This window comes from Lissotriton helveticus, chromosome 1_1 (genome assembly GCF_964261635.1).
Source record: "Lissotriton helveticus chromosome 1_1, aLisHel1.1, whole genome shotgun sequence".
NCBI lineage: Eukaryota > Metazoa > Chordata > Amphibia > Caudata > Salamandridae > Lissotriton > Lissotriton helveticus.
In genome coordinates, this window is record NC_136057.1 from 136709737 (window position 1) to 136725942 (window position 16206).

The 16206-nt window shown below is 47.2% G+C and overlaps 1 pseudogene; it reads left to right on the forward strand.

The window, feature by feature from the left end:
* The first annotated feature begins 11592 nt into the window (after positions 1 to 11592).
* On the forward strand, positions 11593 to 14531 carry LOC144768309 (large ribosomal subunit protein uL30-like; annotated as a pseudogene).
* The last annotated feature ends 1675 nt before the right edge of the window (positions 14532 to 16206 follow it).

A 16206-nucleotide genomic window follows, 5' to 3' on the forward strand; every position in this document is an offset into this window, starting at 1 on the left:
TTGGGTGGTAGATGAAGGTTGACTGTACAGGTTTTGTGCTGACATGCCCAGGAATCATACATACTGTTTGGCATGTGCTGCTATTTCCATGATGACACCTACCTTGTTTTCACTATGATGATGGGTGATTTTCACCCTTTGCCACAATGCTCAACTTTAGTTGCAGTTTGTGTCCACACATTTTACATTGGATGTACACACTGATGGGGTTTTTTCACACACTGGTCCAGTGTTATTTCAAAGCTTGACTTGTGTAGCCCACACTCTGGTGTTGTTCACACATGTGATGGTAGTTACTTTGTGTGTCATGAATCAAAATCACTGTTGGGGGAATTTGTTAGGCACCAAACACTGTTGGCATGATGTTGTTGTGAAATGTATTTGGCTGACATGCCTGTGGTTGATGTTTGACAATGTGTGTCGCATCATCCTCCCTATGGGTGGGGGTGTCAATATTGTCTGCCACGCTGAGGCAGTATTGATAGGTAACATGCCCCTGAGGGTGAGGTGGCATCAGTGATAGGCAACATGACACATATGGGTGGGGTGGCATCAGTGATAGGCAACATGACACATTTGGGTGGAGTGGCAGTGGGGGTGGGTAACATGCCCCTATGGGTGGGGTGGCATCAGTGATAGGCAACATGACACATACAGGTGGGGTGGCATCAGTGATAGGCAACATGACACATATGGGTGGGGTGGCATCAGTGATAGGCAACATGACACATATGGGTGGGGTGGCATCAGTGATAGGCAACATGACACATATGGGTGGGGTGGCATTGGGGGTGGGTAACATGCCCCTATGGGTGAGGTGGCATCAGTGATAGGCAACATGACACATATGGGTGGGGTGGCATCAGTGATAGGCAACATGACACATATGGGTGCGGTGGCATCAGTGATAGGCAACATGCCCCTATAGGTGAGATGGCATCAGCGATAGGCAACATGACACATAAGGGTGGGGTGACATCAGTGATAGGCAACATGGCACATATGGGTGGGATGGCATCAATGATAGGCAACATGACACATATGGGTGGGGTGGCAGTGGGGGTGGGTAACATGCCCCTATGGATGGGGTGGCATCAGTGATAGGCAACATGACACATATGGGTGGGGTGGCATCAGTGATAGGCAACATGACACATATGGGTGGGGTGGCATCAGTGATAGGCAACATGATACATATGGGTGGGGTGACAGTGGGGGTGGGTAACATGCCCCTATGGGTGGGATTCAAAAAGGGGGGGTGGTGATGGACAGAGTATCTGAATTAAGCAGAACACTCCTACCCAGTCAAAAGATCAGGGCTTGATCCATCACCGTTTTTTAGCTCACTGCACCATCCCAGTTCAGAACCTGGCTACATGCAAATTAGTCTGTCCCTGGCCCAGTGCATCATGGGAACAGGGCAGACCAAACTACCAAGCCAATTCTTTACTGGAAAGGAAACAAGCTTCCGGGGACCGGTTTCTGGCATTACAGCCGTCTTCGGCCCAGGTTTGCTTGAATCCTGATGGTGCAGTGAGCAAGGGACTCACATCTGAGCATACCCTTCCACGCTTGTGGTGGCCAAAACAATTCAAAAAGGGGGGTGGTGATGGACAGAGTATCTGAATTAAGCAGAACACTCCTACCCAGTCAAAAGATCAGGGCTTGATCCATCACCGTTTTTTAGCTCACTGCACCATCCCAGTTCAGAACCTGGCTACATGCAAATTAGTCTGTCCCTGGCCCAGTGCATCATGGGAACAGGGCAGACCAAACTACCAAGCCAATTCTTTACTGGAAAGGAAACAAGCTTCCGGAGACCGGTTTCTGGCATTACAGCCGTCACATACGGGTGGGGTGGCATCAGTAATAGGCAACATGACACATATGGGTGGGGTGGCATCAGTGATAGGCAACATGCCCCTATGGGTGGGATGGTTTCAGTGAAAGGCAACATGACACATATGGGAGGGGTGGCATCAGTGATAGGCAACATGACAAATATGGGTGGGGTGGCATTGGGGGTGGGTACCATGCCCCTATGGGTGGGGTGGCATCAGTGAATGGCAACATGACACATATGGGTGGGGTGGCATCAGTGATAGGCAACATGCCCCTATGGGTGGGGTGGCATCATTGATAGGCAACATGCCCCTATGGGTGGGGTGGCAGTAGTGGTGGCCATGGGTTCCTTAAGGATGGGGACAGGGTCTGACTCCCAGGATTTGTTTGTCGGGTTGGTGTCTGACTTACCGTCTGCGCTGTCCGCGTCTGTTCCTGGTCCGGTCATATATGTACAGGACTGGTATGACCTGCGCGATTGGATTCATGCTCCGTCTCGATCCGTTGCTGACTGCTCCGGTTCGAATCCGTGGTTTGGCATAATGGAGCAAATCGGAGTTGATATGCAGCTCTTCTGGGTGCTGTGACGTGCTGTAGGTGGTGACCCGTCCGGTACGTAGGAACTGCGCATCGTACTTGACTGGCCGGAAGTAGCAGTGTTTATGTTGCCCTGCGGCGCGGATTGGGTGTTTTCGGGTCAGGCTCGGACGGAAATTGATGATGGAGTCGGAGCATGCGGATCGGTCAGGAATTTGGAACTTTTCCGCATCGTACTTCCTCACCCGGACGGTCCCGATCCTGGTACGGTTCGGCCGTAAGGTAAGGCTACTAACACGTCTCGGAGGGCTGACCGACCGAGATCGGAATCGACCCCTTAAAAGTGTTCTTTCAAAAGACTACCCGGACAACTTTCTCTTTTTTTTTTTTTTTTGTAAATGTTTTTTTGGGGTTTTTCAGGTTAAACATATTGCCTCAGAAGCAACAACATTTATAATCTCCAGTGCATGCTGTCTACATTCATTGCAGTAGGTTGACAAAACTTATACCAATACATCACAGTCAGTATTACCGCAGTACAAGAAGCAGGCAACCCCTCGCCGTATATAGACTTATCAGTCCGCCTTCTTCGCACGTTTTGTCATGGACTGACATCTTGTGCTTCCCCACAGACGACATTACTGTTCAAAGTCTTGTTGTTCGCCTCCATGTGCTCTGAAACCTTATACAACTATGTGGAAACTCCCCCCCCACCCCCTAAACCCGTTCCCCCACATCCACCCCCTCACCCCCTCTGCTGCCGGGTCTGTAAAAAAAGAAAAAAACAAAGGATAGAAGGTGTAAAGGTCCGGGTCTCGTATCCCCTATGGTGAGTCGCCCTGTGTCCCTTCATCCAGAACCGGAGCCTCTCTCCGCTCTATGAGCTCCGACTCCAAGCTGTCCTGTGTCGATTGAGTGTCCCGTCCCACCAATTATTGGATCATCATCCCCCAGGACAACAGGACCTCAGGTAGTTTGCCATCCCTCCTAGTGTTGCGCATGTGTCCTTTCTCAGCCAATGCCCATTCCCGGAGGTCTGCCCTACATTTCAACAACGTCGGGCCCTGCGGGGACAACCAGTGGATTGCAATACGACGCCGGGCTGTGACCAGGCCTAACATTAGGAATCGTCTGCTTACTTTTCATTTGGGATCCCGGGGGATCAAGCCTAGGAGGCAAGCACGCAGGTCCATGTCCACTATCCACCCCGTCACCCTTGCCAGAACCTCCAAAACTAAACCCCAGTACGACTGGAGCACAGGACATGCCCAGACCATGTGTATAAAATCCGCTTGTGCACTACGACATCTTGGGCAGTGAGAGTCTCCGTCGCTATCAATGGCTTGAAGCCGTTTGGGCGAGAGGTACGTCATGTGTATGATATTATACTGGATTTGCTTAAAGCGGTTGCTCACTGACACCTTTCTCACACTTTCATGTATTTTGTCCCACTCTCGGGAGGTAATCTCCTGCGGACACGCCTGCTGCCATTTGTCCTCCACCGCCAAGGGCCGCAACTTTTTGTCCTCCCGCAGTGCCCTGTATAAGTGAGTCACAAACTTACGCCCCCCCCGCCATCGCCAACATAGTAACCAGAGTGCGGGTGTGCTCTGGAGCCTCTGGAAACGACGGCCAGAGCTGTCTCGCTGTCGCCGCTAGTTTAGCATAGTGAAGGAATTGTCCTGGACCCAACTCAAAGGAGGACACTGCCTCCTGGTACGTAATAAATCTACCGTCTAGGTAGAGGTCAGCCAACCACAGAGAAGGGGGACCCCACATCAATTGAAGGCAGGTAGTGGGGGAAAGAATACAGATCAAGGCAAAGGAGAATTACCTGCCTAAAATATTAGAAAGATAGGCCTCAAAAAGGTCCAACTATACTTGTGCTAACCTTGAACCACATAGGAGATTCTTGAACACATATTTACAAAGGTATAAAAAGATTTTTTTATTTTATATGACACTGTTTATCCATTTCATAAACATAATCCAGGTTAGTTCATTGCATGTAGATCATAAATATTAGATACAAAGAAATTACACAAAAATACAAAAAAATAATTCAGTTACATCCTCACCATGGCCCACACATCATACAACACTATCATACCAACATGCATACAATTCAAATCAAGCACATCCAACAAATTCATATATTACTCCACAAAGATGTTACAATAAATGATCAATTGGGGACAGTTGGTATAGAATCCCGAGTCATTCAGATATTCCTCAGATGGTAAAGAACGCCAACGCACGTTTCGGTGTTAGGCCCCAGCCGGGGCTACACCTTCATCAGGGCAGGAGTGAGGGGTGCACAGGAAAAAGGACGTCTGTAAAGGAAGTATTGGTACATTTTAAATTCAAGAAATTTTCAAATGAGGTTTCAAGGTAGGCTACATCAATCGAAAAAACATTAAAAGAGAGACTCCCAGGAATTTACATTATCAGGGTCAAGAGAAGAAATCTAAGCACAAGGAGAGAACAGTGGCTTCATTCAAATTGAGGAGTGCAAGGGGAAATGGACAACAATCAGAAAACGCACCCAGAGCAATAGGTTAAACCACCACCTCAAGAACATTCCAGATAGGACATAAGGGTGCAGGAAACCAGGTAGGACGTGAGTATGTCATGCAGAAATGCTACTAATTGAGAGTAGATACCTTTCTTCTACAGACGGGTTCCTAGTGAGATATCTCGGGATAGAGCTAGCCTTGGATTTGATAATCACATCAACAGATGGGAGGTCAGCAAACATCAGGCAGCCCCCCTCCTTCCACTTGTCCATTGACATGACCTGTTCAATTTGGCCAAAGGGTGGCAGTAACCAAAGATCCATGTCGGGGGCGAACGGTCTGTTGCGGATCAAGCGCCGTAATACTCAGTCCCATATCGAGGCCACCAACCCCGCTGCCAGAGCAGCGCTCCCAAATGTCGGTTCCCATATGTACCGACCATCAGGGACCTCTCCCAGGAGCGGTCCGTATCCATCCATGCGATCGCATGTTGTAATTGTGATGCAAAATAATAAAGTTCCAGGTCCGGGACTTCCAAACCCCCAGCGCCCCATCTACGCTTTAGGACCTCTAGACTCACCCTACACAGCTTCCCGTTCCATAATAGGAGAACTAGTAAGGAATCCAGGTCTCGGAAAACTGGTGCGGCAGCTCATAGAAGGACCCTTGCATTGTATACAGACAGCGTGGGAGGACCACCATTTTGATTAGGGCGATCTTCCCCATCAGGGAGAGCTTAAAAGTATTCCAAAAGGCGATACTCCCCTTCAGACCCTTGATTATCCTACCCATATTGTGTTGGAAGAAGGAAGACGGGTCCCGTCCAATCCAGATCCTGAGATAACAAAGTGTATCTTCCACCCAGGGGAGTCCTATCGCCGGGCGTTGGACCCCCTCCCAGTCAGAATCTTCCCCGAGCGCGTAGAGCTGTGATTTTGCGCTATTCACCACAAGACCAGAAGCCGCCGCAAACTGCAACAAAGCGGCCATCAAGGTCGGCAACGACCGCGTAGGCTGCTTTAAATATATCAGCGCGTCGTCCGCATACAGGGACACCACGTGCTTCACCTACCCCACTCGAATGCCCTGACCCTCCAGAACCTTGCGGAGATAACATGCCAGCGGCTCTATCGCCAGGGCAAATAGTAAGGGCGAGAGCGGGCACCCCTGCCGCGTCCCCCTCGTTATGGGTATTTCATCGGATACATAACGCCCCGTGCGGATCCTGGCCACTGGTCGGGTGTAAGGCAGTTGCATCCACTTTACAAACCCCTTCCCCAATCGAATTTTCAAAAGCACCCTCCAGAGGTACGTCCATCGGATGGAGTCGAACACGTTTTCGATATCAAGGAATACTAGTGTGTTATGTTGGGCATGTCCCCCCAAGGCCTGCATGACATGGGCCAGACGACGAATATTCCATAACGTATTCCAGCCTGGAATAAAACCTGATTGGTCCTCGTGGACCAGTCGCCTAAGGTAGGGGAGGAGCCTACTGGCCAGCACCTTGCTGACAATTTTCAGGTCCACGTTCAGCATAGATATGGGCCTATACGATCCGGGGAGAAGCGGGTCCTTGCCCTGGTCGTAGGCCTTCGTTGCAATTTCCAAGAGTTTCGGGACCAAAATCCCCTTAAACTCCTTGTATAGTTCAGTGGCTCAGCCGTCCATCCCTGGGGACTTCGCCGTCTGCAGATGGGCTATTGCGGCTCGTATTTCCTCTTCCCGAAGGGGCCCTCCTAGTTCCTCATGACTGTCCGCGTCTACACAGGGGAGCTGCACCCCCTCAAGGAAGGCTTCTATGCCCTCAGGATCCGCCGAAGACCGGGACTTTACGAATTTATTGAGTGGAATAGAGTTGGTTAAGCTGTCCCATGGTTTGGAACTGGTATGATCACGAAAGCCTAACTGTCCTATGTATTGATCTAAAAAACTGTCAGTTCCTTTCTCTTTTCTTTCTTCTTTTTTCTATAAATAGAACCCTTTGGTATCAGTGACGGTGGACCTATTCATGGGGGATCTCACCCCTTTTTTTGCTTACTTGACCTCCAGAATTGAAGAAATGGGGAGGGCTGCATATGCTTTTGAAGAACTTTATTTATAAACTTTATTTGATTTATTTTTTATTTTTTTAAACTGGGTCTTTGTTCAACAGCCTTTCTAATATTGATATGATGGTGTGACAATGAGTAATATGTAGACGGGTTATGGTCGCTGCCGGTATTTGGAGATTGGCTTTAAAGGTGTATTCTTTGATCCGTGTTTGTCTCCATTGTAATATGGCGCTGCCCTTTTGCCTGGCCAGGTCTGTTTAGACCGGAGTTAAGAGGGTCGCTCATAAGGGTAGAAATCGGCATACGACTGTAAGAGATAGTTGTCCGGTTAGTCTTCTGAAAGAACACTTTTAAATGTGATCGTTACCGAAAACTTTGAAACTTTTGTTTATAGGTTTACATATGACTTTCCCGACTGAAGATGGCACTCTAAATATCGCGTTAATTATGTATACACGTGACTATACGCGAAAGGGTTTAAACATTCAGCCCGGCACTGGGAAGCCACAGGAGGAGACAATATGCTCCGTGAGGCCCCTGGTGGTAAGGAGTGTGGGGGGTTAAGATTGATTGAGTTTTATCTATTATGGTAGCGCAATAACGCAGACTCAGCGGGAGACTCCCTCTCTGTTAGGTGCTGGCGAAAGGTGCACGAGTTATGTACCGACCTGTGTGTAGGAATCAAATGCTGGTAGCGGCGTTTGTGAACTAAAACATAGGATCCATCGGCACGGCCATGCCATTATGTGCGCAAACTGTGCCCGCTACTGTTGACATTTTTAATAGGGAATTGTTGAATGTTGAAGATCCGTGCCAAAGGTCACATTATGAAGCAAAAATAACTGGTAATACGATGCTGGCCTTGTATGGCGTATGATTATAAATAGCACGTTTAGGCTGCATGGTATAAGTTAAGTTTTACGCTATAGATATGTGAACTTGAAACACTTCAATTTCTCTCCGGGTTTTGGTCTAGATTGACACACGTCTGAAGGGTTAATCTAATAGGAGGACTCACATATGGAGTTTGTCCACTGGACCTCAACTGCAAAAGCTGGTATGAGAGACAGAGGCTAACTGAGGGTAATTATGATTAACATCAATTTATAATACAGAACTTCTTGGGATTAGCAGTAGGGAGGTTGACGGAGTGTGTTTTGTGTTTTTACAATTGACAGTCTACCAGAACGGCGTGTCCAACACTGGTGATTTTGGCAAAGTGTCTGGCCCTGAAGAATTTGGCCCAAATTTTCGTGGCAAAGAAACATGTTGGCATTTGGGAGCGGTATGCATGAATAGCAACCTGCCTATTTTAATTTGACAGTTGACACTTAGTGAATAATAAGGTGATTGCGATAAGAGTGTGCCTGCCAATTTTAATCACATTTGGTCACAACGTGGAGTGTGATCTTCTGTCACTTCACTGCACCTGCATTTCTCTATTTTATCTTTCTTTGGACACTTTTTCTTTTGGACAAAATGACCACCGATGATGAGAAAAGTGGGCATATCTGGTGAGTACCTACCAGTTACCCCGTTGGTGGTGCGCCCGTGAGGTGTCATTTTGTCCTTTCACATTTTTTCACAATATTTGTGTTCTTTATAGCTTCCTGCTTGTTCAGGAAAACATTTGGGTACTGAATGTACTTGGAATTTGGGGAACAAGTTTTCAGTTCTACCTGTTCTTGTAGACTGTCTTTTGAAAAAAAGTGCTTTTAATGAGAGGCAGAAAAACGTTTTGCAACTACCTCACAAGAAAAAAAAACAGAGGAGTAAATGTAATGTAGAAAACTACAGTAACATGCACACGTTTTATAGGTATTAATATAAAAATAGATGCCTCAGAGACCAGGTCTTGGTGCATATATGATTTTTGAGTGGAGGTCGACCTGTGGTTTCTTTTCCCTCTGTGCTCCTCTTTGAATATAAAAGGAATTTGAGGACCTGAAGCAGGCCATGTGCACTTCTCCCATTCTGTAAAGTCTTGATTACTCCAAAACCTTCATTGTCCAGACAGATGCTTGTGAGATAGGGGTAGGTGCTGTATTATCACAACTTTATGCAGAGGGCCGGGACCAATCAATAGCTTTTATAAGCAGAAGGTTGACCCCCAGGGAGAAACACTGGTTAGCTATTGAGAGGGAGGCCTTTGCTGCTGTTGTCTGCGCCCTGAAGAAGTTGAGGGAGTACCTGTTTGGCACTCACTTCATTGTTCATACAGACCATAACCCTGTCTTACGGCTTAACTAAATGAAGGGTGAAAACCCCAAACTTTTAAGGTGGTCCATTTCCCTACAGGGGATGGACTTTTTAGCGGTACATAGGCCTGGGAGTAACCATGCAAATGCAGATGGACTCTTCAGATATTCCCACTTAGAAAATGAAGACTCAACTGCGCAAGGTTAGTCTCATCTTTTTACTTTGGGGTGGGACATATAAAAGTAGGATCTGCTTTCATGGCTACCTCCACGTTTTGCTTGGTGTCAGTATGTTTTTGACATAGTATGCTGGGATCCTGCTAATCAGGACCCCAACAACTGTGCCTTCTCCCCTAAATTGATATTGTAAGTGCTTTGGTACCTCCATAATTGGCTACTGGTGTACCCTTATAAGTTCCTAGTATATGATACTAAGGAACCCAAGGCACAGGTATACCAGGGGTCTCCCATGGGCTGAAGCTTGTATTGTGCCACCCACAGGAGCCCACTTACACTGTGACAACAGGCCTGCCATTGCTGCCTATGTGAGTTGGCGCTTGCATCTCTCACGACAGATATACGTTTCCTTATATCTGAGGTCTTTACTCTTAAAACCTATAAGTCACCCCTATGGCAGGCTCTTCAGTCCTGAGGGCAGGGTGCTTGGTTATAAGTATGAGGGTGCCCCTGCATGAGCAGGAAACCCCTACAAACCCCGGAGTCAATTCTCCAGGCTTTTGTGAGTGCGGTCATCTATTTTTAGGCATATAGTGGACATCAGTCATTACGAAATGTCTAACTATATTGTGGCTGCACAGAATCCAGTCATGTTTGGTATTAAACATGTTGGAATCATACCCCAATACTAACTCCAGTGCTGGAAGTATGATCCCATGTACTGAGGAGCCCTTAGGGGACCCCATGTACTCCCTTTGACAGGCTTTCAGGGCCTGCAAACAAGCTAGTGCTGCTGACGACCACAGACACAATTCTGCCCTCCTGCTGCTCAGCCAAGCTCAAGCAGGGGATGGTAGAACAATAGATTGCCTGTCACAGAGAGGTGTGACCAACTCGCAGACTGGATTTAGCGTATTGGGCTAGGGTGGGGGCATTTGCCAGCACCACCAGACAGCTTTGAAGGGCACATTTGGTGCCCTCCTTGCATACTCCAGTTTGAACCAGTTCAGTTACCCTTGGTTCCGACTCTGGCGCGAAACGGGACAAAGGACATGGGAGTATCCTCCCCTCTATCCAGCCCCTCCTCTGGGAAGGAGCCCGAGTCGTTCCAACCCTTTCCTTAGAATACTAAAGGTCTCCCCTGTGGGTGGGTCTTCAGATTCATCGTGGGACAAGACTCGACCCTGAAAGTATGTTGCTCTTCAATTGTCTGGACACTTGGCCTTTCTGGACTTCGACTGGAACCGAGACTAAACCAAGGAACACTCCTGCTGCTCCTGGTCTCACTGCTTCTCAAGTCTTCTTTGTCATCTGTGTTTGTGCTTCATCTAGGTTCTTCAACAGACCTGTGTGGATCAAGGACACCCAAAGAAATCTCCTGTCGAGTGACGGAGTCAGTCCCATGCACCTGAAAGCATCGCAATGAGGCAGACTGGTCTCTGCTCCTGTTGCCCTACGGACTTCTCGAGGCCAGTAACACAGGTGGTAGTTCTGCTGCTCCCTAGAGTCCTGACTTGTTTTCGCATCAATTTTGAGGACAGTATCTTTCGTTGGGCAGCTGGGACCCAACCCCTGTGCACCATGTTGTCATGCAGCTGCCAAAGTTTGTTGGCTCTGCCCTCCAGAGATCTTTGGGCTACAAGGAGCTCCAGCCTCCAGCACCTAAATTCCTGAAGAACAGAGTCCTCCTCCCTGCATCTCCTGCATGTTTGGTGAGCTACTTGAGGTCCTCTTGCAACTCATGAGCCTTTGTCCCGTGGATCCTCCTGAGGGTCCTCTCTTGCTTCAGTGAGCTTCCCTGCTTGCTCTGGGCCTGCTTTGACTCTCTTGTAGTTGGTTAGTCCCTCAGACCTTGGTGGTCCCAACGTTTGCTCCTTTTCGTCTTCCACGCCAGGTGCAGCTACCAAGGCATGTTGGTGCTCCTACCGGACACCGACCACCTAGACCTAGACACCCATATATGACGTGGGACAGCTCGTGAACAGCTCCTGGTCTTCCTCAGCATCGTCTGATCCTCACAGCTGCAGCCACTAAGTCACCATCGCCTCCTCAGAACCTCCCAACATCGGTGGGCATCGTGTTTCCGGCCTCCTGGTCACTTCCAAGTGACATAGACTCAGTCCCCTCTGCTTACAGACTCTTCACTTCAAGAATCAACCCTTGGATTCCACCGGACTCGCAGTCTTCTCCAGAGGCATCTTCTTCGAAGTCTCCCATGACATCACTTCAATCCTATGCACCCGGCTTCCCTGGTGCAGGTAGCTCTTTTCCGGTGGTGAACATGGCGGGCACAGAAGAGAAGAAGTTGCCGTCCATTCCTGAAAGCATTTTAAAAAAGCGAAAGGATTATGCAGCCCACCACGTGGACATTAGCCGCGGAACTAGACAGGGATGTCCATTGTCCCCTATATTATTTGCGCTAACGCTGGAACCACTAGCTTGTAAAATTAGACCAAAGCACCCGGAAACGGCATTACAATTTAACCTTCGCCCTATAGGAATATCACTATATGCGGATGACATGGTGCTGTATACACGCTATCCAGACGTCAATCTGAACCCGTTGATAAGGGAATACATTAGATATGAACAATACTCTGGCCTAAGTATAAATTGGTATAAATCGGTGGCGATACCCCTGCCGGTGGAGACTCCACAGCCCACGCTGGATTATCCACTGAAATGGGACACTGGTCCAGTGAATTATTTAGGGATCTGGGTGCACCGAGATCCAAAAGTGGTACTCAAAGAAAATTATGGGGTAGCAATGACCAAACTGGAGGAAACAGAAAAATGGAATAAACTGCCTTTATCGATAGCAGACAGAATTGCCCTACAGAAAATGATAGTATTGCCTCAATTCTTATATTTATTCTGGAATATACCGATTTGGCTCACGAACGCTTTCTTCACACGGCTGCGATCCGCACTACAATGGCTTACAAGGGCAGGTAGGCAACCACGGGTAAGCTGGAAGACACTCACGAAACCCTATCACCTGGGAGGGTTCGCAGCTCCGGATCTACAGTTATACTATTACTGTGCACAAGCATAACATGCTCATTATTGGTTACAACCTCACGCACATATACCCCACATAGCAGTGGAAACGGACATTGTCCATCCGAACCGTCTAACGCAATACATTGTAGATCCTGTCAGTTATTATGCCAATGACGTGATGCAGCCGGTTAAATGCACATCAAGGGCCTGGCACACTTTGGCATCACGAGCAGGTAAACTGCCGCTCTATGCTCCGGCACTTCCACTGGCGAATCACCCTAAATTGTCCGTCACAAATTAACAGAAAATGAGAACTGTACTGGGAGATATGGGAATATTGACAATGAGCTCGTTGTTTCCACACAATGAGTTTATCCCATTTCAAAGCCCATCCCTCTGTGCCCACCAAACGCCCTTAACAATGTTTGCATATTATAGATTGCGAGTTCCGATAAAAGACCTATATGACACTTTCCCGGCTGAACCTCCGACGCTGCAAGCCCTACAGATCTTGTTAACGGTGCCAACGCGATCGAAATTAGTCACTTGATTGTACACGGCATCCCAAAATGAACAAAGGGAGGAAGTAAATACCTCGCAAAAGAGATGGGTGGAACAGACGGGAATGACAATATCGGAAGAGGATTGGGGATATAGCTGTGGGCAGTTGAAGTTACTCACTCCAAATGGTAATTTGCGCATTATCCATTTTAAATTTTTACATCAGACGTATTACACACAGGTCAAGCTGCAAAAGTATGGCCTCAGAGCAGATGATAAATGTCAACGTTGCTCCGCTCCCCGCGCTGACTTCTTACACATGGCGTGGACGTGCCCTGCTCTCAACAAGTATTGGCAAGAGGTGACGAATGCACACACACACATGTTAACTGGACACATCCCACATTCCCCACTGGTATGCCTCTTGGGTAGTTACAAACTGAAACAGATTAGGAGAAGGAAGCTGCTGGCGGTTGCACTTTTACTTGCAAAACGGTATATAGCCATTAAGTGGGGTAGCAAACACCCGCCCAGATTTAAGGACTGGTTGACTGACATGCTTTATTGTAAGGAAACGCTGGGCACATATGAGGAGGAACTACCTCAGGCCTCCAGACCAATGGATTTCTGGCAACATCTTGTAGAATACTTACAGCAACAACAAGATGACCAGTAGACTGTATCTAGATTGTGAGCCAAATACTGGTGAGGATTACTGCACCCGAGGGTTGGACTTGGTACATAGCCCCGCATGTAAATGTCGCACCGTACTTCTGTACAATGTATAACTAAATCTGTCAGGTGTCCTAAACTAATATTGACTATATAGATCTAGCGAGTGTTCGAAAATGTCGTTTAAGGTAACTGCTTCATATTTACAATCGCCCCTAAATGTAATGAAAAGATGTGATTGGAGAACTTGGTACACAACTGTATAATTGCTGCAAACCCTCTGTGTCTTGATGCTGCTTTGGTGAAATAAAAAAATAAAAAAACGGATTATGCAGCCATGGAGGCCAGACAAATTAAGAAGACGGTGGCTCTAAAGAAGCTTTGGAAATCACAAAGGAAGCTTATTTACAAGAGAGCAGAGGCCTATCACAAGGAGTACAGACAGATGTAAAGACGTGAAATCAGAATGAACAGAATGGCTCGCAAGGCCGGCAATTACTATGTTCCTGCCCAACCAAAATTGGCCTTTGTAATCAGGATCAGAGGTATCAATGGTATCAGTCCCAAAGTGCGTAAAGTTTTGCAGCTTCTTCGTCTAAGGCAGATTTTCAATGGAACTTTTGTAAAGCTGAATAAGGCTTCAATTAACATGCTGAAGATTGTGGAACCATACGTTGCCTGGGGGTATCCCAACCTTAAGTCTGTGCCTGAGCTGATCTACAAACGTGGTTACCTCAAGATTCAAAAGCAGCCTATTCCCCTGACTGATAACTCTCTTATTGAGAATCAACTTGGGACTTGTGGTATCATCTGTGTTGAAGATCTTATGCATGAAATTTACACCGTTGGCAAGAACTTCAAGATGGCCAACAACGTCCTCCCCAAGAGGTGGAATGAATAAGAAGACTACTCACTTTGTGGAAGGTGGAGATGCTGGTAACAGGGAAGACCAGATTAACAGGTTCATAAAAAGGATGAACTAATGGTGCCCCATTGATGCTTCCACACTTGCTCATTCATCACGTTCGTCTGTTGAAACTTCGGTTGGTGCAGGTAACCTGGTTCCTGGGGCATCCATGGGTGGGGCGGATCTCCAACCTTTATGTTTTGAGAGTTTTATAGAGCTCGAACTAGACCTGAGACATCGAGTATCAGAGCGCTTTACATGAGCACCAGTTTCGTTATACGAGGACACATTCATTTTTTTTTTTTGTTAGGCATGGGAAGATTATGTGATTTGCCCAGAATCACAGGATGTTGAGCGTCGTTGCCAAAACTCGAGCATGGTTCCCCAGCTTCGAGGTCGACCACTCTAGCCATAACGCTACATCCTCTCCCCTAACCTTCTGTCTTCCAAAGGGTTTCTTTGGAGTTCTCTGGAAAGGGTCCTTCTAATTTACAACTGCAATTGCGACTTCTCCGTTGACTTCCATTGGGCACGCAGCTGTGTTTCCTCTCTGCACACAGCCTCGGTGGGGTTCCTGGGTACTTACCTCGGGTGGTTCCCTGTGTTCCCAGCTCTTCTGGATCTTCTGGTCCAAGTTCAGTTCTCCATTGCAGTTCGCATTCCACCTCCTTAATGTACGGTTTGGTCTCTCCATGGATACCAGTGTATATTTGTGCTGCTTACCTGTTTATTTCAAAGAATTCTTGTGTGTTGTGTTGATATCTCCAGGTAGGCAATATACCAAAGTGTTAGTGATAGTGTTTGTAATAAATAATACCTACTTTTTATAAACACTGTGTGGTTTCTTTTCATCGAGCTTCACTACAAATGAAAATTGGTTAAACAAATGGCATTACACTCCTTTAAGATAAGCCTGAAGGCTGCTCTCCACAGCTACCACTTTTAGAGCTTTCAAAGGTTATCAAAGACTACTAAAATCACCATAAGGGTTGTATGAATTAGTGCAAGGTGCATCACTTAAATAAGTGTGCACCATATACTAAGCTACACCATTTCTATCACAATTCTGGGAAGGGGTGCTGAAGACTCTGGGGAAAGTGCTGGTCTAGAGGTTCCATAGGGAACAAAACTAATCTTAATCTATATTGCAGATGATGTAGAAGGTAATAGATGTCAAAAGGCACTGCTTTGGTTGGGACTGCTTGTGGCCAAGAGAGACATTGCACAGGAGGGGCATAACCTGGGATGGGTGGGTAAAGTACATGTATTTCTGCAAGGGCCCGGACCATACAGTATATCAGGCTAAATGGTGTCCCCATAAACACTTAAAGATTTGGAAAGACTGGTCAGAACACCAAGGGATTCATATAGAACCTTCCCATCTAAGCCCTGGACCATAGATAATGAGTTGCACTCCTTTGAGACCCGGAGGTGGGATGTTCCTCTGCATTTCTGATGCATAGGCGTAATGCTCAGAACAGAATCTTATGGTTATTATGACCATTGGTTTGTTTATTTATTTTATATTAAGTGCCAGACCTGGCTTTTGTTTTGACTAAAGCTCTAATAATTTTTTTTCTTAAAACAGAGTAGTGACTGGAGGATGAAATCTGAGAGTGACATGCTCGTACAAGGGTCCTGTCTATGGGATAGGGTAGGAGCCCTGTCTGTGAGAACGTGCAGGAGTGTTGGCTGTGGAAAGATGTGGGAGCACTGGCTGTGGGATGGCGAATGAATGCTGGCTGTGGAACGGTGAAGGAGTGTCAGCAGTGGGATATGCTGAAGAGGAATGCTGAAGT